The sequence below is a fragment of the Macrotis lagotis genome, chromosome 1 (assembly GCF_037893015.1).
Source record: "Macrotis lagotis isolate mMagLag1 chromosome 1, bilby.v1.9.chrom.fasta, whole genome shotgun sequence".
In the NCBI taxonomy this organism is placed as follows: domain Eukaryota; kingdom Metazoa; phylum Chordata; class Mammalia; order Peramelemorphia; family Peramelidae; genus Macrotis; species Macrotis lagotis.
The window spans coordinates 891,550,784-891,577,616 of NC_133658.1; the positions used below are offsets into that span (position 1 = coordinate 891,550,784).

Here is a 26,833-nt window from a genome sequence, read left to right on the forward strand (position 1 = left end):
TTTAAGGAAAATTCCATTTATACCCATACTTTCTAGTTGCTTTAATAGGAATGGGTGTTGTATTTTGGCCAAAGCTTTTTCCTACATCTTTTGAGATAAACATATGATTTCTGTTGATTTTGTTATAAATTTATTCACAAGCTGATTGTTTTTCTAATATTGAATCAGTTATGCATTCCTGATATAAATTCTACATGGTCATAGTATATGATTCTTGTGATGTGTTGCTTTCATTTCCTTCCTAGTATATAAATATTTTACATCAATGTTCATTAGGGAAATTGGTCTATACTTTTCTTTTTCTGTTTTTGCTCTCATTGGCTTAGTTCAAAATCAAATTTGTGTCATAAAATGAATTTGATTGGACTTATTCTTTAATTTCTTTGGTTGTTATGGTATTGGGATTAATTGTTTGTTAAATGTTTGTTTGCTCAACTTTTTAAAAATTTTTCATTTTTTTCTTTTCTATCGGTAACAACAAATCCACATCCTCTTTCTCCCAAAATAAACCATCTCTTAATAACAAATATATATATATATATATATATATATATATATAGTCAAGAAAATCAAGCAATATATTGGCCATAAAGGCAAATGCCAGCCTTGGTTTTATGCCTCTCATCTAGTAGCTCTCAAAATTTGGTTCAGAGACTCTAGGAATCTAGGATGCTTTCAGCACATTTGTGGGGTCAAAACTATTTTCATAATAATAATAATAAAATTTTTGACAAGTAATATAGTAATTTTACATAAATTCATACATAAACAAAAGATCTTTGGGGTCCACAATAATTTAAGAGTAAAAAGGATTCCAAAGGTGCAAAACTTTGAGAACTTCTAATGTAGTTCACCATTTTTTTACAGAAAGGTAGAAGATATGCTTCAGCTGAGATCTTTTGATTATATGGTAGATTTCTGCTTTACTTCTTTTTACCTTTAATATTACTTTGCCTATCATAGACACAAAATAATACAAAATAATAATAGACACAAAAATACACACACACATGTATGTGTGCTAAATGTGCTAAATGATGACATTAGTTACTCGAGCATAGGTCTTCTAAGCCTCTCCTACTAAGTGAAGCCTATAGAATGTCTTCTTAGTATTATGGTTTTTCAGCATTCTGGTATTTCTCCTTGCTACTGGGGAGAAGGTAGTGGGTGGGATGCATTGTGAAGTCTGGGGGAAGGTAGAAGTTACCAAGCATAACCGGATCTGGGTGAAGGCTTCCCTGGAGAGAAGTTTTCATATCAGTGACTGCTAACCACATTTGGCTTGCATTGATCTTTATTCTCAAGGGGATCTATCAAAGGGGATAAGAAAGAAAAGAAGAAATCCCAAAGGAGAAAGTGTTACACAGCACAGCACAGTTGTTGACACTGTCCAAGTTGTCTTCTGGAAACAGAATTCCACCTTATGTAGCCTGAAACTTGATCTGTTTTATGCAACAAATCTCAGACTGTTCATCAAAGAACCTAGGTTAGGGTTCAGATAGTGAGAGAGTCTCAATATAATATTCACTTTTTAATAACCTCAAACTAGTGTTTATCAGATGAAGATAACAGTGAGATTTATTAGTCAAAAGATATAGATGTTTTAGTCATGTTTTGAGTCTAATTTCAAACTAGATTCATTTTGTTTATTTCAATTTAAAGTATTTATTTGTAGGTATTTCTTCACATAGACTCTCCAAAAGTGATTATTCCTCTCTCTTGCCAGTTGCTGAATTTGAGATGGGACCTTAGTTTGATGTTACTATTGGTGATATGGAAAATATTTCATTTGATAAATAATAGTTTGAAATTCTTTTGAGAACCATTTATGTCCTCTGAATATTAATAAACTGAGAAATGGTAATGTTGCATATATTTATCTTAATTCACTAAATAGTTTGGTAATCGAATTAAATTCATTAAGTATTTAAAATTTTTCTGGCACTATTCTAAGTTTGAGTAATACAAATCAAATAGATAGTCCCTACCCTCTAAAAGTTACATTCTAATGGAGGAAGACAACACATAAAAAAGAAGGTGGAAATAGAGGAAGAGGGAGTAGGGCAATGTAGGAGAAATCAGAGATTGAGCTTTTTTTAATTTGGGGGGAGAGGTAGGGAGACATGATTAGCCAGGGCTTTCTCCTTAAAATTCAGCTTCTGGAAGGAACTAGCCAATCAGAGGGAAAATCCATAAGAATGGAGGCCATTTCTAATTCTGAATTGAGCTTCCAGGATGAGTGGTTTTTGTACATTGAAGGAAAGTACAGGGGAGTCAAAAGTATAGGCTGTCATTCCTCTGTCAGAGATATTTGATGCAAAGTTTAGTTTCCTCACATTGCATTTGCCTTCTGTATGCTAGCTGTATTGGTTCATGGCAAAGGGTTTTTTTTAATATTGTATAAGCAAATTATTTCTAATTGATCTTTTAGACTAACACTTAATTGATTTAAAAATTCTTCCCTTAGTTATAGCTGGGGAAAGTATCTGATTGTGTTTTCTTTCATTTTTTAATGCCATATCATTTTAATTTAGGTTAAATATACATTTTGTTTCTCATGGTATGTGGTGTAATATATCGACCTAAATTCAATTTCTGTCAAATTATTTTCTAATCTTCTCAACAGTTATTGTCAAATACACATGTATCGGGGTTCGAGAAAAAGAAAAGCAAATACAAAATGAACAAAATATTATATCCAATCACTGCATATCAGTAAAATGACTAGGAAATCTCACATTTATGAGCAAAGGAAAAATTGGCTTCCCTGGATTTGCTTTTCAATACATCTATTGTCTGTATCATTAAGAATTATCCTCCATGAGGTAGCCACCAGCCATGGTCACATTCCAAGCTTCTAACTTGGTCCTTCTCATCTTTTTTTAACCAGAATTTTTAACTTCCTTTAAGTCATTTCATTTATTTTCAGTCTTGCTATGCCATATGTGAATTAACAAAATATCAAAAACAAGCTGGGACTCCATTAATTGGAGAAGGGCAAATAAAACATAGTATATGAATAGTGGAATTGTAAATATCATTGATCCTATAATTAATTTGTTTTCATGGATTCCTAGATTTTAAAAAAAATCACTCTATCAAGGCAAATTGGGAGTTGCTTGGGAATGTATAGTCATAAAAAATTGTGTAGAGACTTCCAGTCAAGATAGCAGAGAGAAGATAGGGACTGTGTTAAGGTCTCCTGGTTTCTCCTCAAAAATAACATGAAAGAAACCTCTTAACAGAAATTCGATAGACAAAACCCAGAAAGTGAAGCTAGGAGAAGAACACATACCAACAAGGGCTGTCTCAGGGGACTGTGGGCAAACCAGGAGAGGAGAGCAGAGGGGAGAAGCCAGAGGACTAGCCTTAGTCACATGAGACTTTGGTAAGTGCTTGGTGTGGGATCCAACTTCAGCCACTTAGTCTTTGGTGGGGGGAGAGGTTTGGTTCCAGCAGAAAGAGCTTCAGAGCACACTTGGGGAACATGGAAAACAAGCAGCTGGGGGCCTGGGATCTGAGCTCCATACTTTCAGCAGAGCCCTTTCCCAGAACAAACAATAAACAACCCCCTACCCCCTCAGGCTGAAGTGTGAGCAAAAGAGTACCCTCATCAGAAAGAGAGATTAACTCCCTCCCCCAGGGTTTAGCACATTATTCAAGGTCAATTTAGACACTGTTGCTGAGGGTCTCAAACTCTCCAGAGGAAGCATTCAGTGCTCCCTACTGGCTAGCCCTTGGAATCACTAAACCAAGTGAACAAAACCCCTAGGATCACCAAAAGCAAAAGTCAACACCCCCCCCAATTCAAGATCCTTAGAAAGATGAAGAAAGGCCATCAAAGGGGCCTGTAGAGAAATACTTAGAAAAAATAGATTCTAACCCACAGTGATCTAGCATTTCTGAGGAGAATATGAATTGGTCCCCATCTCAGAGAGATTTCCTTGAAGAAATCTGGAAGGTGTTTAAAAATTGATTGGAAAAATGGAGAAAAGAAACGCAAGAGAAAATTAACAACTGCAACAAGAAAACATATCTTTGGAAAATTCAGTTGAGCAAATATGAAAAGAAAATAATCCTCTTAGACCCTCAATTGGGCAAATGCAAAAAGAAAATGATTCTCTCAAAACTGCACTTGGGAAAATGGAAAACTCCTTCAAAAATAGAATTGACCAACTGGAAAAGGAATTGCAAAAGGTAAATGAAGAAAATTCTTCTCTTAAAAGAATGAATGGAATTGGTAGAAACTAATGACTTCATAAGAGAAGAAGATTCTGTTACAATAAACCAAAAGATCGAAAAAAAATGGAAGAAAATGTAAAATACCTCATCAGCAAAACCACTGACCTTGAAAAGAGATCAAGGTGGGACAACCTGTGAATTAAAGGCCTTCTTGAAAACATTGAAAAGAAAAAAAAAACACCTGGATTTAGTGATGGAAAATTGCCTGATGTCATGGAACCAGAGGGCAAAATAGTTATTGAAAGAATACATTGATCCCCTCTGGAAAGAGATCCTAAAATTAAATCCCCAAGGAATGTTGTAGCCAAGTTCCAGAACTATCAGATAAAAGAGAAAATCCTGCAAGCAACCAGAAAGAAATGATTTAAATATCAAGGAGACACAGTAAGGATTACATGGGGATCAAAGGGCCTGGAATGAGATATTCTGAAGAGCAAGGGAACTTGGAATGCAGCCAAGAATTCACTTCCCAGCAAAAGTGAGCCTTTTCTTCCAGGGGAAAAGATGGACATTTAATGCAATGGGAGACTGCCAACATTTCCTGATGAAAACAATCCAAGCTAAATAGAAAATCTGGACATCAAACAGGAATCTCAAGAGACACATGAAAAGGATAAAAAAAAGGATAAAGGAAAAAACCTAGCTATCCAATAAGATGAACTTGGCTAAATCCCTACCTGAGAGAAAGACTCTAATAACTCTGGAAAATTACAACTCTGTTAGAGAGAATATACTTAGCCAGAAATGATGAACACCCATAAATGTTCTGTGACTCAGATATAATGATTTAAAACAATACCTCCTTAAAAGGGGGCAACAGTAAAGAGATGGGAGGATGGAGGAGATTGAATAAGGTAAATCCTATTACATCAAGAGGTACAAAAGACCTATGGTAATAGAGGGGAAGAAGGGAGTCAGTGAGAACCACCTGAATCATCATCTCATTAGACTTAGCTTAAAGTTAACTTACACACACTCAGTTAAGTTAAGAAATTTATCTTACCTTTCAAGTATTAAAAGGGGAAAGGGGGAGGGTAGGCAGGGAAGGGGAGAAAAAGGGAAACTAACAGAATGAAGGAAAGAAGAGGAAAAGGGAAAGGGGAAAGGGGGTTAGATATCAGAAGACAAACACACTGAATGTAGCAGATTTCAGAAACAAAACACTGGGGAATATGGATAAAGGGGGAAAAGAGGGAAAATGTAAACAGAAGAAAGATACTTTGAATGTGAATGGGATGAACTCTCCCTGAAAAAGGAAAGTGAATAACAGAGTGGATTAAAAAACAGAATCCTAAAATATACTGCTTACAAGAAACTAATTTGAAGCAGAGAAATACATATAGAGTAAAGGTAAAGGGTTAGAGCAAAATATATTTTGTTTCAGCTGAAGTGAAAAAGGCAGGGCTGGCAATCCTTATCTCAGACAAACTAGCTGCAAAAAATAGATAGCATTAAAAGAGATAAGGAAGGAAACAATATCCTTTTAAAAGGTATCAAAGGCAATAAAATACTTTCAATACTAAATATGTATGTACCCAGTGGTATAGCATCCAGATTTCTATAGGAGAAATAGAAGTAGTTACAGGAAGACATAGACAGCAAAACTCTACCAGTGGGAGACGTCAACCTCTAGCTCTCAGATTTAGATAAATGTAACCATAAAATAAAGAAGAAGGAAGTTAAGGAGGTAAATAGATTGTTAGAAGAACTAGAAATGATAGACCTATGGAGGAAATTGAATGAGGATCAAAAGTAATGTGCCTTTTTCTTTGCAGTACATGGCACTTACACAAAATTGACCATGTACTAGGACATAAACACTTAATGATCAATTGAAGGAAAACAGAAATAGTGAATACATCTTTCTCAGATCACAATGCAATAAAAGTCATATGCAATATTGGTCCAGAGAGATATAGACCCAAAACTCATTGGAAAATAAATAACCTCATTTTAAAGAATGAGTGGATCAAACAACAAATTAAAGAAATAATTAATTATTTCATCCTGGATAATGAAAATAATGAACAACATACCAAAACCTATGGGATACACTCAAGGAGGCTGTCAGGGGATATATAATATATTTAAATGCTTACTTGGATAAATTAGAGAAAGAGGAAATAAATGAGCTAATTATGCACTAAATGAACTAAACAATTTAGAGATAGAACAAATTAAAAACCCCAATAAAATACAAAATTAGAAATTCTAAAAATAAAAAGAGCAATTAATAAAATCAAAAGCAATAAAAGAATTGAACTAATAAATAAAACCAAGAGTTGGTTTTATGAAAAAACAATAAAATTGATAATCCTCTAGTCAGTTTGATTAAAAAAAGAAAGAAAACTAAATTGCTAGTATCTTAAATGAAAAAAGGTGAACTCACTCCCAACAAGGAGAAAATTAAAGTATAAGTTCAGAATTATTTTGTCCAACTCTATGCCAATAAATTTGATAATCTTAGTGAAATGGATGAATATTTGCAAAAATATAAATTGCCCAAGCTAAATTAAGAGTAAATTGAATACTTAAATATTTCAGAAAAAGAAATCCAACAAAATTCAAACAAAATTCAACAAAATAGAAATTCAAGGCTTTATTGACTCTCTAAGAAAAAATCTCCAGGGACAGATGGATTCACAAGTGAATTCTATGAAACATTTAAGGAACAACTGGTTCCAATTCCTTATAAACTCTTTGGAAAAATAGATGAAGATGGAACTCTGCCTAACTCTTTCTATGACACCAATATAGTGCTGATACCTAAACCAGGAAGAGTTAAAACAGAAAAAATATATAGATCAATCCCCCTGATGGATATAGAGAAAAAAATCTTAAATAAAATCCTAGCAAAATGATTACAACCAGTAATGACCAGAATAATACATTATGACAAAATAGGATTTATCCCAGGAATGCAGGGTTGGTTCAATATTAGGAAAACTGTTAGTATAATTAATTATAATTAATTATATCAACTATAATCATATCAATAACAAATCAATTAGAAATCATATGATTATATCAATAGATGCCAAAATATAGCACATATTCCTACTAAAAACACTAGAGAGTGTAGGAATAAATGGATTTTTACCTTAGAATAATAAGTAGTATCTATCTGAAACCATCAACAAGCATTATATGCAATGGGGATAGACTAGAGACATTCCCAGTAAGATCAGGGGTAAAACAAGGATGCCCATTATCGCCACTGCTATTCAACACAGTATTAGAAATGTTAGCTTCAGCAATAAGAGAAGAAAAAGAAATTGAAGGAATTAGAATTGGGAAGGAAGAAACAAAACTCTCACTCTTTGCAGATGACATGATGGTATACTTAGAGAATTCCAAAAAATCATCTAAAAAACTACTAAAAATAATTAACAACTTTAGCAAAGCATCAGGATATAAAATAAACTCCCATAAAACCTCAACATTTCTATATATGACTAGCAAGATGTGGCAGAAAAGAACTAAAAGAAGAAATCCCATTCAAAGTAAACAGACAATATAAAATACTTGTGAGTCTACCTGCCAAGACAGATTATTACTTTTAATTAAAAAAAGAAACAAACATTATATTATTATGTAATTTTTCTATCTCTTATACTTTATTCTTCTTCCTTAAGGATATGATTTCTCTCTCAACACATTCAACTTAGATCAATGCATAGCATGGAAATGAAGACTAACTGACTGTCTTCTATGGGGGTGAGGGGGAGGGGAAGGGAAGGAAGATTAGGGAAAAATTGTAAAATTCAAAATAAATAAAATCTTTCTTTTATTAAAGAAAAGATTTTTATAGAACATTAAGAGTATAAGTGACTTGTCTGTTCATGTGGTGAATATTCACCAACCATAGGATTTGAATTCAGGTCTTCATTGCTCCAAGGTGAACTCTGTTTACTACACCTAGCCGCTACATATATATGGCTTAACTGGATTTTATAGTGCCATCAAAAAGAATCATTGTGGAGATTTCAGAAAAAACATAGAATGACTTATATGTACTTATGAAGAGTATAGCAACCAGAACCAAGAAAATAATATACACAATGACAACAATATACAAATACAAGTTGTAATTAAAGGAAACCAAACAGTAACTGCAAGGGCATCTCTGGTCTTGGTAGTATAGATGATGAAAGTACTCCCTTATTCTCAGAAGAGAAATGGTATTGTTGGTATGAAATACTACATTTATTACAGTCCTTTTGTTTGTTGCTTTCGTTTAATATATTTTTCTTTAATATGAGGGTTTGGTATGGCCAGAGTGGAGTGTGAAATATGTGGAAATGTCTATAATAAAAAGCTAGAAGTATTGGCTCTGTTTTTTTCTGCCTACATGACCTTAAGCTTAAAATCTTTGAGTTCAGTCTTCTCTTATGTAAAATGAAAGAATTCAATTAGATGTCCTCTAAAATTCAATTAAATTTTGCTTCATTATATGTTTATGTCACGAATTACTTGAGATCAGTAGGATCAAAAATTCATCAATAAGATCAATGAATAACATTTCCCAGATGTGATCCAACCCAATCCCAATTTTTCTTCCTCCTTCCCTGGGTTTCTTTGGTGTAGGGCACTTCTGATGAGGAAATAACTATACTAATGCAAAATAGCAACTGTCCTGTATTTTATAGTCTTCGAAATTTTCCTGCAGTACTAGAAAGTTAGAGTATAGCTGAACCTTCCCTGGCTCTAGAATCGAAGGACATAGTTTCAAATTCTGCCTATCATGCTATCTTTAAGTCCTTGAGAAAATTGACCAAATTCATTCTGTTTAAACTTCTCACCTAGAATATTAAAATAACCTTCTAATTGCTTTCTGCCTCAAGTCTCTCCCCGTGATAGTCTATCCTCACCTCAGCTGTCAAAGAGATCTTCCTTAAGCATAGGTTGGCCTATGTCACTACCACAGCTAATAAAAGTTATTAACTCCCTATTACCTCTTGGATCCCATATGAAGTTCTTAATTTGACATTTAAAATTCTTCATAATCTCTCCTTTTCTTAATTTTTCAGTCTTAAAATTTATTTCTTTTATACAAACTACAAACCATCTAAACTAGCTTATTAGTTGTTATTCTTTTTATATTTTTTTTTATTTTTTGGTTTTAGCAAGGCAATGGGGTTAAGTGATTTGTCCAAGGTCAGACAGCTTGGTAATTATTAAATATCTGATGTAAGATTTGAAATCCAGGGCTTGTGCTATATCCACTGTGCCACCTAGCTGGCCCCTTTAGTTGTTTACTAAAAGGATGCTCTACCTACTATTTCTGTTTCTTTTCTTTTCCCACCTCACCTTTGCCTCTGAGTTTCATTGACTTCCTTCAAAATTCAAAATTCAGATCAACTCCTAAGTTTTTTGGTGCCTTTGCTCATTCTCCCCATTCCCCACAGTATTAGTGCCTTTCCCTTCATCTTACATTCTATTTACTTACTGCTTGTCCTCCATTTCCTTTTTTTTCTTTTAAATTTATTTTTTATTCTCATTTTGTACAAATTTTTTTTACATTAATAAAATATTCTTGTTTAAACAAAATACCCCTCCTCCCCTGTGAATATAGATAGACGTGTTTGGGTGAAAAAAAGTAAAGGGGAGAGAAAAAAATTAAAATAAAATAAAAAAATAATAATAGTAATAATTGTAGGTATGGCCGGGTGGAGCAATGGACGAAGCACCAGTCCTAGAGCCACAAGCACCCGAGTCCATATCCAGCCTCGTAAACCCAACAATCACCCAGCCATGTGACATGCAAGCCACCCGATCCCTACTGCCCTGCAAACCCCCCCCCAAAAAAAAAGAAAGAAAAAGAAGACCCAAAATAAAATAAAATAGTAATAATAGTAGGGGTGGCTGGGTGGCAGACAGAGCATTGGCCCTTGATCCAGGAGCACCTGGGTCCAAATCTGGCCCCAGACAACTAAATATCACCCTGCTATGTGGCCCCAGGCAGGCCATCCAGCCCTACTTGCCCTGCACCCTCCCCCAAATAATCATAACAAAAAATGTGCTTGAGTCTTTGTTCTAACACCAACAACTCTGTCATGGGTGGATCTCATTCTTTATGATAAGTCCATCACAAAAGTTATTTCCATATTTTTCCACCTTTGCCATTGCTGATCGCAACTTTCTCCTTTCTTATTTCTCCACTACCATATACTCTATTTTCTCTCTCCTTTCGCTATGACTCTGCTATAGGGTCACTGAGTGGCACAGCAGAGAGATCCCTGGTCCAAGAAGCCCTGAGCCCCCATACCACCCCTTAGGCCCAGAATCCACCTGGACCTGTGGTCCTGGGCAGGCCTTCCATTCCCAGCCCCTTGCAAGAAATAAGAAAGAAAATGTGTTATATCTGGCCACTCTGGCCCCATGGTCCATCCTATCCTCCTTTATTCACATCCCCACCCCTTCCCCCTGCTCCCCCCTCCTTCTTACTCCAGATGTCTATACCCCATTGAGTATATTTGCTGTTTCCTCTCCTAGCCATCTCTGATGAGAGCAAAGTTTCTCTCATTCCCCCTTGCCTCACCCCTTCCATATCATTGCAATAGCTCATTGTAATAAAACAAATCTTATGTTAAATATCTTGGACTATTCCCCCTCTCCTTTTTCTTTCTCTCATTCCATTTCCCTTTTTTTTCTATGGACTCCATTTTTATGCCATATTTTATCTTCAAATTCAGCTTTCTTCTGTGCTCCAACTATAAAAGCTCTCTCTACCTGCTCTATTAACTGAGAAGGTTCATATGAGTATTATCAGTGTCATTTTTCTATGCAGGAATGCATGCAGTTCATCCCCATTAAGTCCCTCATATTTCCCCCCTCTCCTCCAATCTCTATGCTTCACCTGAGTCCTGTATCTGAAGATCAAACCTTCTGTTCAGCTCTGGCCATTGCAAAAGGAACCTTTGAAATTTCCCTGGTTCATTGAAAGTCTATCTTTTTCCCTGGAAGAGGACATTCAGCCTTGCTGGGTAGTTCATTCTTGGCTGCATTCTAAGCTCTCTTGCCTTCTGGTATATTGTATTCCAAGCCCTACGAGCTTCCAATGTAGCTGCTGCTAAGTCCTGTGTGATGCTGACTGCAGCTCCATGAGATTTGAAATGTGTCCTTCTGGCTGTTTGTAATATTTTCTCTTTGACTTGGGAGTTTTGGAACTTGGCTATAATATTCCTAGGGGTTGTTTTTTTGGGATCTCTTTCTCTGGGGGATCAGTGGATTCTCTCTATTTCTATTTTGCCCTCTGCTTCTAGAATATCAGGGCAATTTTCTTGTAGTAATTCTTTGAAAATGATGTCAAGGCTCTTTTCCTGATCATAACTTTCAGGCGTTCCAATAATTTTTAAATTATCTTTCCTAAGTCTGTTTTCTATATCAGTTGTTTTTTTTTTAATGAGATATTTCATAGTTTCTTCTAATTTTTCATTTTTTTTGGTTTTGAAGTTTTGATTCCTGATTTATGGTAAATTCATCAATCTCCCTGAATTCTATTCTTTGTCTGAAGGATTTGTTCTCCTCAGAGAGTTTTCTTATCTCTTTTTCCATCTGGCCAGTTTTGCTTTTTAAAGCATTCTTCTCCTCAATAAATTTTTGAACTGTTTTATCCATTTGACCTAAGCTGTTTTTTAGCATGCTATTTTCTTCAGCATTTTTTTTTAATTTCCTTGACTAAGCTGCTGACTTCATTTTCATGTTTTTCCTGCATCTCTCTCCTTTCTTTTCCCAGTTTTTCTTCGAACTCCCTCATTTGATTTTCAAAGTCTTTTTTGAGCTCTATCATAGCCTGAGCCCAATTTCTGTTTTTCTTGGAGTCTTTAGATGCAGGAGCTTGTGCTTCTTCATCTTCAGACTGAGTATTTTGGTCCTTCTTGGACTCATTTGCAAAATATTTCTCAATAGTCTTCTTTGTGTTTCTCTGTTTGCTCATTTTCCCAGCCTGGGCCTGGTTTGGGGTGTTTCTTGAGCTTTTGGGACACTCCCACAAGGGTCTCAGTGTTGTGCAGCTCTGTCCTACCTCCTGGTCTGTGAATGACCATAAGCGCCTCCCTCTGCCAAGGGGCTGAGGTGGGGGGGGGCTGCTGTTCTATGGGGGGGCCTAGACTGCAATCAGAATCTGAATGTGTTCAGAGCCCCAGAGTCCTTTTTCAGGGGCCGAGGACAGAGCTAGGCAGTCGCTCTTCACGCCCCTCCCTCAGCTCAATGGGCTCATGCCCTGGGGGCTCCTGCTTACCCACTCTGCCAGCTTCTGTTCCTGGATCAGGGCTGGGGAAAGAAGATGCTGCTTTCTGTGTGCCCTGAGGGCTGGGCTCCACGTGCTCACTCTGGCAGAGGCCCCCTGCTGTTCCCCCATTTTTGTGCCCGGTGCTCCTCGGGGTGCAGCTCAGGAGACTCCCCCGCTGCTGTGACCTGAGGCTCCCAGCGTCCTGGGGCTGCCTCCGGGATGCTGAGGTTCTCTGGCTCTGGCAGGCCACCCCTCTGGTAGGCCGCCTCTCCAATCCCAGGGAGCAGAGCCTTTCTGCTCTTTTCCCAGTTACCTTGAGTAGGAGAACTGCCTCACTGGGTCCCTTTGTGGGTTCTGTCTCTCAAAAGTTTAGTTAGAGTCCTTAGCTGATGCATTTTATCAGAGAGCTCCTAAGACTGGATCCCTTCTTGTGGGCATCTTGGCTCCGCCCCAAGCACAGACCTTGTCCTCCATTTTCAAAGATGACTAATGATATTCTGATTGATATTTTAACTCTCATGTGAAGTCTGTTTAAGTGGGGTATGGTTGCAAAAAGTCATCAGTCTCATTTCTGTTCCAGTCACTGAAGTCCAGTGATAAGACAAAAGTCAAGATGACTAATAACAGCCTAGGATGCAGTGGATGACTATAGCATATCCAATGTCTGATAAAGCACCAACTTCAATTGCCGTTTTGGTCATTGGAATAAAATATTCTCATCTGCCCTTTCCATTGGGGGGAATCTTTGCATGCTTTAAGTAGACATTCCTCTAATTCACTGATGGTTTGGAGATCTATCAATTTACATATAATCTGGTTTAGGCCATCTGACTTAAAGCTTACCAGGATATGATTGATATGAATGCTACAGCTTTTTGGAGTTATTAGTGAGAGTTGGGTGAAACACGGCCACCAAAAGTGGATGAACATTCCTGAAAAGGGCTCAACAAACCCTCATACCAGAGGTGTAGTCCTCTTGGAACACTCCATACATTCTAAGTATTGCACATGGGGCAAGTTATTTACATGTTGTTTCTCTACTAGAAAATAAGTTTTCTGAAGTCAAGGCCTATGGTTGTATAGGTTTTGCTTGCTTTGTTTCAATTTAAAATTTGAAGCATCCCCAGTATTTCACACAGTGTCTGGAATATAGTAAATAGTTTATTAATTAGATAATGGATTATAAACTATTTGAGTTTCAATTTCCTCCTTTGAAAAATAAGGAACTTGAATGAGAGTGTCTGAGGCTTCTCCTAGCTCTATAATTCAAAGACTTTTTCAGAATAATACAGCTAATATATGCCAGAGGTTTGATTTGAACCCAGTTCCTCTTTATTTTAAGGCCAGCTCTCTAGTTTCTCTGTCATATTGCGTCTAAAAATGGACCTAAATTAATTTTTCCCATTCAATATTAATGCGTCTGAAAAACTTTCAAATGTTCTAAACCGCATTCACAAAAAAATACTGACCTTCCTATAAAGTTAATTCTCAACACATTTTCCCCCTAAGAGACAAAGCAAGTGTCTGTCAACTCCAGGTGTCCCATGAATTGACCTTGACCTAGTTTCTCATTTTTCTAAGCTATCACCCAGAAATCTTGATCAAGGTGAGAGTCTGAGCTGAGAAGAATTTTGTTCCTTTATCCCATACAAAAATAATAGCATCCCTAAGCCCTGGTGCTTATAGACTGTCAACAGAAACCTTTAGGTCATAGATCATAAGAACATCTTTCTCTCCCCCCCAGGTTGTTTGTATTAAAACATAGAACACAGACTCCCCAAGTCCAGAGAGATGAAAAAGGAATATGCAAGTAGAGACAAGTGAATATTTTAAATGCATCAATTGAGAAAAGATGATAGTTTTCTATTGTGATTTTTCTCAAGTTTTTTCTCTGCTCATCACAATCAGAATGTTTCTTTGAATGTCATCTCATTGGTTATAATTTGGTATATAGATAGAGTACTGGATGTTGTCTGAAGACCTGAGTTCAAATTTGATCTCAGGCACTCCCTAGCTCCCTAGATCATTTAACTTCTGTCAATCATGAGGCAGTTAGCTGTCAGAGTGGATAAGTGCTGAGTCTGAAAAAAAGTCATCTTCCTGACTTCAAATTTGTTCTTAAGATACTAAGTTTGTGACCCTGTAAAAGTGACTGGAGTGGTTTTTCATTTCCTTCTCCAGTTTGGCATCATCCAATTTATTCATTCATTCATTTATTTGTTTGTTTGTTTGTTTATTTTTTGCAAGGCAATGAGATTAAGTGACTTGCTTAAGGTCGCACAGCTAGGAAATTATTAAGTATCTGTGGTTGTATTTGAACTCAGGTCCTCCTGACTCCAGGCCTGGTGCTCTATCCACTGCACCCCATCATACAGTTTATAAAGGAGAAAAGCCTAACTCCAAAATGTGACTTGACCAAAGTCACACAATGAAGTGACTTGCCTAAAGGTAAGAAAGAGCAGAGCTGGGATTCAAACTCCCATACTTTATCTCCAAATGCAAGAATTTTTCTAGAGTATCTCACTGGAAGTGCCCAATAGCTGTGGGACTCTAAAGAGAAATAAATCAGCATAGGCTTAATGGAAAACAAGGAGCCCTTCTAATGTCTACCATAGTTGAAGGCCAAGAAAGTATCCTTAAGGGTTTTTTCTCTTTTTCATTTCCTTTCTGGTTGTTTGTAAGAGTCTGCTTGTAGGGGAACCCTAAAAATACTTGGTAATCATAAGAATAATAATGATAATATTTGTTATTTATATAGTTATTTGACGTCTTCAGAGCTTTTTCAATATATCATTGCATGGGGGTGGCTAGGTGGCACAGTGGATAAAGCACCGGCCCAGTCTCAGACATTTAATAATTACCTAGTTGTGTGGCCTTGGGCAAGCCACTTAACACCATTTGCCTTGCAAAAACCTAATGTGTATATATATATATATATATATATATATATATATATATATAAAATTTCATTTTTTTTCTTATGGCAATCTTGTAGGATTGTTCTTTAACTATTGCCCAATTTTCATGAAGGGAGAAATTCTGAGAAAGAAACTCTAATCATAAAGGCAATAGATAAGAAAGTAAAGATTTCAATCTAAGTCTTCCTCACTCCCAGTCAAACTCTATGCATTACTCATTATGAGAGACATTAAAGTGGGAGACATACTGTGTAATGAATAGAACACTGCATGTGGAATAAGGAAGGCCTGGCTTTGAATTGTTCCTCAAATATTGGCTAGCTATTTGTCCCTGCTTTAGTTACTCATCTGCAAAAGGAAGGGAAAGATAAGAACACCTCCCTCCCACAGTTGTTGGGAAGAAGGAATGAAATAATGTATATGATACTTTTTTTAACCTGCAAACATAAAAAAAACCTCCTTAAATGTGACCTCTATGCTGCCTTTCACAACATTATTCTCTAGCAATCACCAGTTTTCAGATAAACAGATCCTTTCAACCAGAAAGATTGTATACGTATGGGTTTCATAGAGTGGTTTATTTCTCAAAAATTCATTAGAAGACCTTGGTTACATCCTTTCTCTTGCTCCTTCATCTCACTGCCATCATAGAACGCATCTGGTATGAAAGAGCATAGGAAGATCTATCATCACTTGGAAGGCATCATTCTCTCTTTGTTTGGGATACCCAGGAACTGACAAAACTTGTTGAGATGAAGAATCACTAGACCTTGCTCTCTGCCTTGCTACTGACTCCTAAGGTCCTCCATGTCTGGGTTCTATTTTTCTAAACTAACTTAAAGGCTTCCTCTTCAGTGTAGCATTTTCATTACTTCTGGAACTTTCTGACCCTGAATTTGCTTGTATGTATTATCTACCTTAATAATTGTCTAAGATCCTTGATAACAGGAACAATTATAATATTTTTTCTATATGTAAACCCAGTACTGAATCCAGTACCTATCACATCACAAGTTTTTAATGAATTATTTTCCAATAACTTAGTTCCCTCAAATGCATAAAAGGGGGATTAGAGGGGGGGTTCCCTAACAAGCCAAAAATTTGCATTGAGATTCAAATAAAATAACATATCTAAAGCACTTTGGAAATTTTTAAATGCTATATACATTCAAGAAAGTCATACTTTTGAGTCCATGCTATGGGTTTCCATGGATAATTCCCCTGTAATCAATTCACCCTTTCCTCAGTGACTATGTCTGCATCAGCATTAGGTAACTGGAAGCAAAGTTTGCTGAACATTAGTTTTCTTTTTTTTTTTCCTTTAAAGAAAAAAAAAAAATGCCCTGACACGACTATTTACTGTACCTGTGACTTTCATTTTAGTCAGGTCTATGGAAAAAATGAAAAAGAAGAAGAAAAATATAACTTCCTTACATCACCTTCTTCACTTAGTCCTCCACCAGAAATGTAAATACCAATCTGACACCTTCTGCTAGGAGCGATAATGTAGCAGTGTCTCACAATGATGTCCTGTCACTCCTTCCAGCCAGAAGGACGTCTGCCTTGTTTATTTGGCATCTCATGACTGAGCAGAAAGCCAAGACTGTCGTTTTTGTTTTTTTAGCCTTTTCCAGGCCATTGTAGTCTAAGGAATTTTTTTTGCCACTGCCCTCTGGCTAGAGTTCAGCCTTTTCCCCCTTGGGCTCAGGTTCCCCCACCCACATCCACTCCCCTATCCTGAGTACAGCCCCTGTCAAGGTTTTCATCAGTCTTACCGTTGTTGTGACAATCTATCTCTAAATATGACCTCTTTTCCTGTCTCTCACCTCCTCTCTTTTCTGTAATCTGGTGAGAAGAAGCTCCCATGTAGGAAATTTCCATCTCCTATGGGATCTCAATGATGGCTGGCCCCCTAGCAGTGATGTCCAAAGAAGATAAGCAAGCAAAGAGGCTGGAGCGAGACCCCACCTTTCCCTATAAAACACCTGCTCCTCTTTAGCATCCCTGAACTACATTGATGGATGGAAAGATGAAAAACGAACAGGTATGGGTTTAATTTTTCAATGAGCCAATATAATAGAGAATGGTGGAAATAACATTGGTTTTGGAGGCAGAAATCATAACTATGCTATTTAACATGACCTTGGCAAGTCATTTCATCTCAATGGGCATTAGTTTCTTTCACCGAAAAATACATAGTTTGGATTTGAAAGCTTCTAAGAACTCTCTCAGCTTTAAATTTAAGATCTTATGAATACTGTTTTACTCTTCTGTTACCTTGTAACAAAAGGTCCTTCTGGAGATAGACTAGATCCCAAATTGTGCTCCTCTTTTGATGTTAGAAGGACAATAGTCTTTTAATGACTGTGATTAGTCTCTATGTTGTGTTACTATTCTGGAGTTTGAGTATATCCCTGTTCCCAATAGTTCCTTCATAACTTTTGCATCCCACTTAAATCATGTTGCCTTGTGAACAAAAATATGTTTAATAAAGACTTTATCTGAGTTAATTCATAGCATTCCCAATACTGGGTTACCATGTAATTCTTTTAAGTTCCCTAAGCTTCAATTTTTAACTTTTTTATTTATTTATGGCAACAGGGTTAAATGACTTGCCCTAGGCCACACAGCTAGGCAATTATTAAGTTTCTGAGGTCGAATTTAAACTCAGATCCTCTCAAATCCAGGGGTGGTGCTCTATCTACTACGTCTCCTAGCTGTCCCCAAATTTATTTAAGGCAATGGGTTAAGTGACCTGTCCAAAGTCACACAACTAGGTAATTATTAAGTGTCTGAGGCTGGATTTGAACTCAGATCTTTATTACTCCAAGACCTTTTGACTCCCATGTTCTATCTACTGCACCACCTAGCTGCCCCAGTTTCAATTTTTACATCTTCAAAATCAATAGAGGATTTGGGCTCTAATATCCCTCCCTTCTATCATTTTCTATTGCTTTGCATCATTTGTCTCTCTGATTATTCTGCAAAGCCTTATTGAATTTCAGACATATACCAATTCAGTTCCTTAGGCAAGGCATTGTTTTTGAGTATTTGAGCTGCAAGAAGTTAGTAGAAATGGATCTGGTTTGGCTTACACCCAAAAAGAAATTTGGAAGGTCTTGAGAGTTTGGTTCTCCAAAGAGCCACTTCCTGGAAACAAGGGCTAAGTGGAATTTTATGGACTAGAAAAGCATTTTTCCTTCCATAGAGTGCTTTGAAAAGAGAATGGAAAGTCATGTCTTCCCAGCTCCCTCTCCCAGAAGACTTAGGTAAGGCACCTGAAGGATGGGGTTAAAAATCTCTCTGCTTTCAGAGAATTAAGTAAAGCTTTTGATGCCTCCCATCACTTTAATCATTACACAAACAGGGACTCAAAACATTATCTAAGTGAATAGAGTCCAAGGTAAAGGTTCAAACCCTAATAAAGGATAAATTGCCTTCTCCAAGACTACCTCCATATCGTGTAAATTGCGGTTTTTTTTAACTTGAAACTCTTTTTGAATTCAGGATGCCTTAAGAGAAGCATTTCATCTACCACCAATAGGGAATATTTCCATGCTCTCCCTTGAGCTGGCCATATCGAGGGTACTTCTCGTTTCTGTGACTATTGGAAAGTTATTTAATATAGCTGTAACTCAGTTCCCTTTTCTGTGCAATAGCAGCAACTGCAACAATAAAAACTGTGAGCTACCTTATAGGGTTGTTGTGAGGTTGAAATGAGACAATGTTAATGAAGTGCTTGTTAAATCCTAAAAAAAACTAAATAAATGAATGATTATTATTATCATTATTATTAATAATAATTTATTATTATTATTATAGGTGATGGTTGTGGTGATGTGGTGGTGGTACTAGTGTGGTAATAGTGGTAGTGGTGGTAGTGGTAGTAGTAGTAGTAGTAGTAGTAGTAGTAGTAGTAGTAATAGTAGTAGTAGTAGTGGTGGTGGTGGTGGTGGTGGTGGTAGTGGTGGCAGTAGTAGCAGTAGTAGTAGTAGGGATAGTGGGGCAGCCAGGTGGTGCAATGGATAGAGCACTGACCTTGGAGTCAAGAGGACCAGAGTTCAAATTCAGCCTCAGACAACTGAAACTAATTAACTGTGTGATCCCAGACAAGTCTATTCACCCTGATAGTCTCACATCCAGAGCCATCTCCAGCCATCCCGATTCATATCTGACCACTGGATCGAGATGGCTTTGGAGGAGAAAGTGAGTCTGGTGACTTAGCACAGGATCTCCTCACTCAAATCCAATTCATGTGCTTGTCATGGCATCACCTCCCTGATGTCATGCTTTTTTTCCAAGGATGACAAGAATGAAGGACAAACATTATTAGTATAAATAGTAGTTGTAGTAGTAGTAGAAGTAGTAGTAGTAGTAGTAGTAGTAGTAGTAGTAGTAGTAGTAGTAGTAGTTAAATGCCCCTGGCACCACAATCTTAGTAGGATATTGATAACAAAGAACAAAATAGGGTAGCTATGATTATATGTGGGCTCAAAAGTTGGCTCATATGATGCTGGAAAACCAGGTAATGTTTAGCCTAGAAAAGAGAAGTCTTAGTGGGCAGAGTGGAAGGTAGCACATGATATCTGTCTTCAAGTATTTGACAATTTTCTTACCTGGAACAGGGATTAGCCTGTTTTCTGGCAAGGTAAGTTTTAGAAGAAATCTAGACAGAAAACAGTTGTATGGAGTTCCTTTTCAATCCAGGATTTTTTGATTCTATGGTAATTCCTAGTTCATATGAACTGGGTTTAATTCATTGCCTACTCCAGGTGTTATTGCTTAGTGGCTAGGCAAGAGAAATACATACTCCCCAGTCATAAAGAGCTAATTTTTCTACTTAGTCATTTTCTAAGATACGGGTCCTGTCAATTCATCCCGTAGTATTACCACCATCAGGAGATAAATTTTTATCTTTAGTGCCAAAGAAGATAGGAAGTGTTGTCAATTGTCCTGATAATGATACTAGACTCTCTGCTAAAAAGGCAGTAAAAATAACACCTGAAACATAAATGGAGGGTAAAAATATTTTTATTGATTGATTGATGGCAGACAATATATAAAAAATATATAAAATTATATATATATATATATATATATATATATATATATATATACATAAAAGAAGAGAGAACTGTATGTGGCATATGTACAAAGAGCAATACAATTGTTCATACCCTTTGACCCAACAATTCCAATTCTAGGCCTTTTGCCAGAAGAAGTGATTTTAAACAGGGGCAAAGTCCCACGTTCTCCTAAATATTCATAGCATCTCTTTTTGTGGTGGCAAAGAATTGGAAATTGAGGGGATGCCCATTAATTGGGGAATGGTTAAACAAGATATGGTATAGGAATACTGTGGAATATTATTGTTCCATAAGTAATCATAAATGATTGAATTCTAGAGAAGGATGGAATGAGTTACAGGATCTGAGATTGAGTGAAGGAAAGAGAACCAAGAGAACAATGTACACATCATGAACAACATTGTGAGATGATCAGCTTTGATGGAAGCTGCTCCTCTCAGCAATTCAGAGACCAAGTACAATCCTAATACACTGGCTAAGGACAGTGCTAACCCCATCCAGAGGATGAAAATAAAACAAAACAAGAATTCTTCAGAATCTGAACACTACATTCACTTTTTCTACAAAAAATTTCTTATGTATTTCATTCCCTTAATGCTAATTCCTCGTATCAAAAAATGACTAATCTGTAAACATGTTTAACACAAATGTGTTTGTACCATATTATCATGACTGTTTACTGCTGAGGGGAGGGAGGTGAGAAGGGAGGGTGGAAGGAAATTTTGTAGCTTAAAAATATAGAGAGGTAAAAAGATTAATGTGGAAAAACCTTCATAACATACATTTGGAAAAATAAAAATTTAACAACAAAGAAAAGGAAATGCATTTAAACAACAACAACAAAAAAAGAATTGTATATAGCAGACAGAGAAAGGGAAAAAGAGACACAGGTTAGAATTTGATGACGTGAAGCAACATAGCAATGGAGTTAAACTGATTTAGTACCTGGGTAATTTTGGGGCCAATCTTTTGTCTCCCTGGGCTTCAGCTCTAGGGAGGAAATGGAACTTCATGACCTTGAAAATCCTAGCTCCCTCTTTACATATGAGGCTATCACTGGGCATTACTGGTTGGATTTGCCCTTAACTAGTATGTGACTCTGGGGAAGTCTTAGAGCTGCAAGAATTCTAATCCATTGGTGCCCCCTTTTCACAAGGTCAGGAGCAGCTGGGTCTTTGACAAAATCTTCTGAACTCTTTTTTATTCCTTAAGAGACTTGTTCCAGAAGTTGATGAATCCTGACTTGTTATTAAGAGAAGCTTTCATCTTCCTGAGAAAAATCAGTAACTGCAATGAATGAGAGGCTATATAGCATAATAGTCAAAGCTGGTCTCAGAGTTAAGAAGTCCTGGATTTAAGGTTTGCCCCCAAAATACACTGACTGAATGACCCAGTTCCAGTCATTTAACCTTTTAGTACCTCCACAGCACTCTTTAAGACTAAGTCATTAGGGACATTTAGATGGCATGATGGATAGAGCACCAGGCTTGGAGTCACAAGGACCTGAATCCAAATCTGACCTCAGACATTTAACACTTATTAGATGTGTGACCCAGGGTAAGTCACTTGACCCTGATTACCTTGCCTAAACAGAACAAAACAAACAAAGGAAAAAAAAAAGAAAAAAAATAGAACCATTAAAAAAAGACTACAGAATAGTTGTTAACTTGTAGTGGTAAGGAGAGTTTTTTCCTCCTCACTTCCATACCCCATAGGAATATCACATTTTGAGCTTAAAAACAAAATAAATTCAAAACAAAAGAAACAAAATCTACGCTTAAATGTGTCAACTATAAATGATCTTCAGTGAATTCTGACACTTACCCAGCACCTGGTCCAATGTGATTGTGGTATTATCACACTTGTGTATAAATGACACATACCCACAGTATATAATACACACCCATTCACCATCACCACAGTCTCATGCAATTTAAGACAAATAACTTCTTAAATATTCATAATAACAAATAAAATTGTCTATTTTTTACCAGTTCTCACTTTCCTTGCCTCTCCATCTCATCATTTTATGGACTATTTCTGCACACATGGGCTTCTACCTCCTTCCCCAGATAACAAGCTAACAATGGCTCCTGTCTGATGGAGCTTTCAAGGACTAGATCACTTCAAGGTTTGTTGTATTTGCCTTTGGAGGATTATAGTGACTAATACATTTAGGGGGAAAGGATGACATAAATTCTTTTTTGGAAACCTCATGAGGGGCCAGGAGAAGAAGCTTTTGGGGGCATAAGGACTTTTATTTCCCTCCAGTACTCTCTTACTACTTATCACTTAGTATTTCTTTATCCCACTTCAAATCTTAAAAGTCAAGAGTGTAGTGAGACAAGAGACCAAAGATTTTCTCTCTTCTCACTCTATTGGTTGCTACTCATCTCAGGAGGCTATAGAGGGGATTATGAGAGAACTTCAATCATAAGCAGCAGCTAAAAGATTTACTAAATTATAGAGGAACCATTCAGAGAGGTGGATGACTACTGGGATAAAATGTGTTACACACTGACAAATGTGATTGCTGAATCAGATTTTTTTCCCTAAATTTTCCCATTACAGAACACATTTTAAGACTGATGGAAGGAGTTGTTTTATAGCAGTTTTTTTGGGGGGGTGGCAACAAATTGGAAATTGAGGGGACAGTTATCAATCGAGGAATGGATAAATAAATGGTTCAGATGCTAAATGCTTGTGATAGAGTACTATTATGCAATAAGAAATGATAGAAGGATGGTTTAAGGGGGAAGAAAAAGCATAGCAAAATCTATATGAATTGGGGCAGCTAGGTGGCACAGTGAATAGAGCACCAATCCTAGAGTCAGGAGGACCTGAGTTCAAATTCGACTTCAGACACTTAATAATTACCTAACTGTGTGTCCTTGGGCAAGTCACTTAACCCCATTGCCTTGCAAAAAAAATTTAAAAATCTATATGAATTGATGCAAAGGGAAGTTAGAAAAATCAGATCAAATTAAGTTTTATAGAAAATAGAAATATGTATTTAAAGTGCAATGTAGGAGTGGCCTAATCTTCTCATAGTTGTTTTATTATACCAGCCCATATGTCTATTCACTTATTTCAATAAAGCCTTTGATATTGAGTGATGTCCATGTAGTAACTAAAAGGGGAAAAACACGAAAGAAGAACAGGAGATAAGAATAGCAACAGCAGCCTCAAATTCAAGGAAAATTTGTCCCTATAGAGTGCAGAAATGACCCTACTAACTTCAGTTGTTTTTTTATTTTTTTAAATATATTTAAAATTTATTCTTTTCTTTTTTGAATTTTTAGTTCCAGATTCTCCTCCTTGTTCCCTTCCTCCCCCACCCATGGAGAATGCAAAAAAAAAATTTATATGTGAAATCATGCAAAATATATTTCCAAACTTAAAAAAATCAAATGAAAGTGAGAAACTTATACTTAAATTTTCACTTAGAATTCAACATTTCCCTCTCTGGAGGTAGCATTTTGTCTTGTCTTTTGGCATAGTCTTAGATCATTGTGCTGATCAGAGGAATCAAGTCTTTCACTGTCAATCATCAATATAAGAAGGTTGCTGAGTACTGCAAAATCAATGTTTTTTTTAAATTGTGCTAAGAAAGACTTAAGGAAGATAGCAAGGGAATGAAATGAACTAACATTAAAGAAATTAATTCATACTATTCACTAGAAAATAAGATATTGAAGCTGAAGTTTAAATTCTTTGGCCACCTAATGAGATGACAGGACTGTTTGGAAAAGACCCTGATGTTGGGAAAGATTAAAGGTAAAAGGAAAAAAATGGCAATGGATTTCTGACATAGTTGAGTAATACAACACTTATCAGAGAAATGTGTTGTATTTTTTTTAATACTACTTCATTATCTATGGTATCTTTTAGTAAAATGTGGTTTTCCTTGATTATCTTTCTCAATTAGGTCTAACTCGGCTTTTAATTTGTCTGAAATCATGGATTCCTTGCCCTCTTTACCTCAGCTGAAGGATAATGGACTCTCCTACAGTCTTTCATTTCAATTATTTCTGTCCTAAGAGTGTCTCTTGTACACAACATAGTTGTAGATTCTGGTTTCCAATCCATTCTTCTATCTCCTTCTATTATGTGGTTCACATACATGATCAATTACTGAATTTTCCTCCTTTCCATTTTCTTCTATTTATCCTTTCTTTTTATCCTGTCCCTCCCCAAAGTCTGTCCTACTTTCAAAAACTGCCTCACCCTGGCTTCCTCTCCCTTACAATATTCTCCTCATATCTATTATCTCCTTCCCAATCTATCTTACTGTTGGGTAAGATAGATTTCTAAGCCCATATGTGTGTGTCATATTCTTTCCTTTTTGAACAAATTCTGATAAGAGGAAGGTCCTGATGAGAGATGAGAGTTGTGGGTAAGAAAAGAGTAGTACTTCTGTTGTGAGGGTTTCTGAGTTCTTCTTAGGGTTCCTTTCCATTTTTGATGCATACCTGAACCATCTAACTCCCACCTCTGGCTCTAGGAAATTGAAGCATGCACAGCAGCCATACCCCAGTAAATCATTTTGACAGAAGTTTGGTTGAGGGTAATGAGGGGAACCCATCTGTGAGTTAGGATGTGGTATGTACCATGAGAAAATTTATCCTGGTAGAGTGGGTAAATGAGAACAAATTGCCAGGAAAGCAGTTGAAGCAAACATTGTGGAGTGCTTAGAGTTTGGTTAGACAATGTAGACAAGAAGATTATCCACTGAATCTCAATCCATCACCAGTCATTTTTTGATTCTGTCCAGTCACTGGACTGCGATGACTGTGGAAGGGATGAGAGCAATGTCTTCTTGTAATGTGCCTTACTTGAATGCAATTTACTTACAAATCAAGAGACATAACTCATACCATTTTACCATTGTAATCTACCTCAAAATTCTGTAATGAAAGATAAGCAATGAAAGATCAGTTGTAGATACACTGGTTGCTGTAGACATAGCCCTGCATATGATGGCCCAGGTCAAGGGGTCTCTTCTTATTGAAAGTAGCAGTGTTGATTTGTCAGGGCCCTGCTTGTCTGAGTAGCTTTTCAAAGACTGCACTGCTCATGTATGCTGTGAGGAAGGGGCTAAAAAAGTTGCCTAAAAATTCTATATTTACTTAACTGTGATCTGATTTCTTTTAATTTCATGGTGATGTTTATTTCTTTTATTAATATATTTTATTTTCAAAATATATACAGTAGTAGTTGCTACCAATCATTTTTTGCAATTTTTTAAAATTTTGCAATCCCCCCTTTTCCTTTCCTATGCCGCAGCAGAAAGCAGTCTGATAGTCTTTACATTTGCTTCCATGATATGCATATATATCAAAATTAAATGTATTGAGAGAAAAAAAAGCATATCCTCAGGGAAGATAGAAAATATTAGTGATAACAAAATTATGTAACACATAAGGTGACTTTTTAAAAAAAACAAAACTGAAGATAATAATCTTTGGTCTTCATTTAAACTCCAGTTTTTTTTTTCTCTCCTCTGGATACAGATGGTATTCTCTATCACAGATTCCCTAAAATTATGCACTGATGAAATGAGCATGTCTGTCAAAGTTGACTATCACCCCATGTTTTTGCTGAGGTGTATAATGTTCTTCTGGTTCTGCTCATCTCACTCAGAAACAGTTCTTGGAATCTTTTCCAGGATTCTTGGAAATCCCAACCCTCCTGGTTTCTAATAGAACAGTAGTGTTCCATAAAATACATATACCACAATCAGCCATTCCCCAATTGATGGACATCCCCTCAATATTCAATTCTTTGCTACCACAAACAGAGCTGCTATGAATATTTTTGTACAAGTGATGTTTTTAGCCTTTTTCATGATCTCTTCAGGAAATAGACCCAGTAGTATTGTTGCTGGATTAAAGGGTATGCATATTTTTGTTGCCCTTTGGGGGGTAATTATAAATTGTTCTCCAAAAAAGTTGGATCAGTTCACAGCTCCACCAACAATGTATTAATGTCCACGTTTTCCATATCCCTTTCCAACACTGATCATTGTTCTTTCTGGTTATATTGGCCAATCTGAGAGATGTGAGGCGGTATCTCAGAGATGATTTAATTGGCATTTCTTTAATTTGCATTTCTTTTTTGTTGTTGTTGCTTGTTTGTTTGCTTTTTTTTTTGATAGGGCAATGGAGTTAAGTGACTTGCCCAAGGCCACACAGCTAGGTCATTATTAAGTGTCTGAGACTGTAATTGAACACTGGTCCTCCTGATTCTAGGGCCAGTACTCTATCCACTCAGCTACCTAGCTGCTCCCCCCACCACCATGTGCACTTTTTACCCAGGAAGGTCCCCTGCTGCTCTGCAGCCACAAGTGCTAG

The 26,833-nt window shown here is 36.6% G+C and overlaps 1 long non-coding RNA gene across 2 annotated transcripts in view; it reads left to right on the forward strand.

Annotated features, from left to right (window-relative positions):
* The window catches only part of LOC141509246 (uncharacterized), a 65,742-nt gene that overhangs the window by 37,956 nt on the left and 953 nt on the right, over positions 1 to 26,833 (forward strand). For both annotated transcript variants that reach the window (XR_012474617.1, XR_012474616.1), the window contains 2 exons: positions 17,250 to 17,437; positions 22,475 to 22,611. This is a non-coding gene — a long non-coding RNA (uncharacterized LOC141509246). The remainder of the gene's footprint in view (positions 1 to 17,249; positions 17,438 to 22,474; positions 22,612 to 26,833) is intronic.